Source organism: Coenobita brevimanus, chromosome 44 (assembly GCF_032717465.1).
Source record: "Coenobita brevimanus isolate Jiangsu-jjx chromosome 44, ASM3271746v2, whole genome shotgun sequence".
Classification (NCBI taxonomy): domain Eukaryota; kingdom Metazoa; phylum Arthropoda; class Malacostraca; order Decapoda; family Coenobitidae; genus Coenobita; species Coenobita brevimanus.
This window is the reverse complement of record NC_136997.1, coordinates 45,066,743-45,070,731: the sequence shown is the minus strand read 5'-3', so window position 1 is coordinate 45,070,731 and position 3,989 is coordinate 45,066,743. Positions and strand designations below refer to the sequence as shown.

At 48.3% G+C, this 3,989-nt stretch overlaps 1 pseudogene; it reads right to left on the bottom strand.

Moving 5' to 3' along the window:
* Positions 1-1,553: 1,553 nt before the first annotated feature.
* LOC145398273 (5S ribosomal RNA) lies at positions 1,554-1,685 on the bottom strand (annotated as a pseudogene).
* Positions 1,686-3,989: the final 2,304 nt, after the last annotated feature.

Here is a 3,989-nt window from a genome sequence, read left to right as displayed (position 1 = left end):
CCAGGACACGTAGCAGGACACCACCAGGACACAGCAGGACACCACCAGGACACCACCAGGACACAGCAGGACACCACCAGGACACAGCAGGACACGTAGCAGGACACCACCAGGACACAGCAGGACACGTAGCAGGACACCACCAGGACACAGCAGGACACGTAGCAGGACACCACCAGGACACAGCAGGACACGTAGCAGGACACCACCAGGACACAGCAGGACACGTAGCAGGACACCACCAGGACACAGCAGGACACGTAGCAGGACACCACCAGGACACAGCAGGACACGTAGCAGGACACCACCAGGACACAGCAGGACACGTAGCAGGACACCACCAGGACACAGCAGGACACGTAGCAGGACACCACCAGGACACAGCAGGACACCACCAGGACACAGCAGGACACGTAGCAGGACACAGCAGGACACAGCAGGACATTAAGTACCTGTAAGAGAAAATAATGTATCATGTGGAAATATGCACCATGATCAAAAATTGTTATAATAAACACTAATTATACTATGTGTTTGTTAAATAAACCTTTGTATTCGTTAAAACACAGACACACAGAGATCGATAGATAAATAGACAGACAGATCGATAGATAGACAGACAGATAGATACAGATCGACAGACAGACGGGTAGGTAGACTGAGAAACACACAGACAGATACAAACTGATAGACGGACAGACAGACAGATAGACAGACAGACATAGACGGACAGAAAGACAGACAGGCAGACATAGATAGACAGACAGACAGACAGTTTGACAGACATAAACAGATAGACAGACAGATAGGCAGCCAGAAAGACAGATAAATGGATAGCCTTTAATACCGTCAACCCCTTCAGTACGATTATATATCTCAATTTAGGCAAAGGCAGGTGATTTTATTCAGCTAAGAGACGCATGACTGGAGAGAAAGGGAGAGAGAGAGAGAGAGAGAGAGAGAGAGAGAGAGAGAGAGAGAGAGAGAGAGAGAGAGAGAGAGAGAGAGAGAGAGAGGAGGGGGGAGGGGGAAGGAATGGGGAAGGAAGGAAGTAATAGAGAGAGAGAGATAATTATAGGAAGCACACAATGACAAAAGATCAAAATTCAACATACATAAAACAACATATCAGAATATGAGACCAAAAGCAAAAAATATATAACAGATAAGTGACTATATGAATGAAATCTCCTTGTTCTGTGTCTCAGTAAATGAAATAAATAATAAATGGTTTTCTTCCTTTAATATCCTTGAATATAGAAAAGGATTAGCCAAAAAGTGTATGCTAAAAGTTATCAATTATTCAAAAGTTGATTTCGAACTAAGGTACTGGGCTGCCTGTTAAATGTGCCAAAAAATAAATATACGTTTGATGAGACAGTTATTATAAATCCAAAAATATAAATTAATCTTGTCAGTTAAATTCTTTTCATTCATTCATTGCCAGACGCTACGTATCCCGAACGGGGTGGCCAAGGGCTTAGAGTTAATTGTTTTACAGGAAGGGGCACTAATCCTCCACCAACCCCACTTGACACGTAGAGAGAACGTTATGCCAACAGCATCTGGTGCTCCCAGGCGGTCACCCATCCAAGTACTAACCAGACCCAACGTTGCTTAACTTCGCTGATCGGACGGGAAGCGGTGTACTCAGTTAAATTCTTCATTGTGATATGACTGCTAACTTCACACGACTTGATCCTATTGGGAAGAGACTATGACACATGGCCCCTTGGCTATGACACATGGCCCCTTGACTATATGACACATGGCCCCTTGACTAACACATGGCCCCTAGACTAACACATGGCCCCTAGACTATGACACATGGCCCCTTGACTATGACACATGGCCCCTTGACTATGACACATGGCCCCTTGACTATGACACATGGCCCCTTGACTATGTCATGGACCCCTAACCATGACACATGGCCCCTTGACTAACACATGGCCCCTAAACTATGACACATGGCCTCTAGACTATGTCGTGGCCCCCTAGACTATGACAGATGGCCCCTAGACTATGACAGATGGCCCCTAGACAATGACAGATGGCCCCCTAGACAATGACAGATGGCCCCCTAGACAATGACAGATGGCCCCCTAGACAATGACAGATGGCCCCTAGACTATGACAGATGGCCCCTAGACTATGGCAGATGGCCCTTAGACAATGACAGATGGCCCCCTAGACTATGGCAGATGGCCCCTAGACAATGACAGATGGCCCCTAGACTATGGCAGATGGCCCCTAGACTAAGGCAGATGGCCCCTAGACTATGACAGATGGCCCCTAGACAATGACAGATGGCCCTAGATGGCCCCTAGACAATGACAGATGGCCCCTAGACTATGGCAGATGGCCCCTAGACTAAGGCAGATGGCCCCTAGACTATGGCAGATGGCCCCTAGACTATGGCAGATGGCCCCCTAGACTATGGCAGATGGCCCCTAGACTATGGCAGATGGCCCCTAGACTATGGCAGATGGCCCCCTAGACTATGACAGATGGCCCCCTAGACTATGGCAGATGGCCCCCTAGACTATGACAGATGGCCCCTTGACCAGTGGTTTCCAACCTGTTGGGCGCGCCCCCCCAGGGGGGCACGAAGGGCTGCCTGGGGAAGGTGGCGCAAAGGCTTGATAAAGAGGGTAATTATATTTGAAAACTATGAATTATGATGGAATTCAGTAATTTCTAAATATGTAGAAAATATTTCATATATGAATAAGAAATCTAGTTATCTGAATATATAAACTATTGCAAAGATTAAGAATCTATGATATTTATTGACATGTGCCAACTATGCCAGTAAAATACAGTACTTGAGGAAGGGGGACGCAGGGAACGTGTCATTCAGTGAGGGGGGGCGAGAATTAGAAAAGGTTGGAAACCACTGCCCTTGACTATGTCATGGCCCCTTGACTGTGACACATGGCCCCTTGACTATGTCATGGCCCCTTGACTGTGACACATGGCCCCTTGACTATGTCATGGCCCCTTGACTGTGACACATGGCCCCTAGACTATGTCATGGCCCCTAGACTATGACACATGGCCCCTAGCCTATGACACATGGCCCCTAGCCTATGACACATGGCCCCTAGACTATGTCATGGCCCCTTGACTGTGACACATGGCCCCTTGACTATGTCATGGCCCCTTGACTGTGACACATGGCCCCTTGACTATGTCATGGCCCCTTGACTGACACATGGCCCCTTGACTATGTCATGGCCCCTTGACTGACACATGGCCCCTTGACTATGTCATGGCCCCTAGACTATGACACATGGCCCCTTGACTATGTCATGGCCCCTTGACTGTGACACATGGCCCCTTGACTATGTCATGGCCCCTAGACTATGACACATGGCCCCTTGACTATGTCATGGCCCCTTGACTGACACATGGCCCCTTGACTGTGACACGTGGCCCCTTGACTATGTCATGGCCCCTTGACTGTGACATATGGCCCTTAGACTATGTCATGGCCCCTTGACTATGACACATGGCCCTTAGACTATGTCATGGCCCCTTGACTGTGACACGTGGCCCCTTGACTATGTCATGGCCCCTTGACTGTGACACGTGGCCCCTTGACTATGTCATGGCCCCTTGACTATGACATATGGCCCTTAGACTATGTCATGGCCCCTTGACTATGACACATGGCCCTTAGACTATGTCATGGCCCCTTGACTATGACACATGGCCCCTAGACTATGTCATGGCCCCTAGACTACTGTATATCATGGCCTCTAGACTATGACAGATGGCTCCTAAACTATGTCATGATCCCTTGACTATGACAGATGGCCACTTGGCTGACAGATTGCCCCTATGACAGCAGGAACGAGTCTCCTTGGTTACTAGTCAAATATATCCCCATTCCGAAAATCCTTAGGGAGAGACTGACTGACCAGGCCGCATCAAAATATGCTCCAGTATCTAATCCTGGAATACGGAGAAAAATTAGTAGGAGA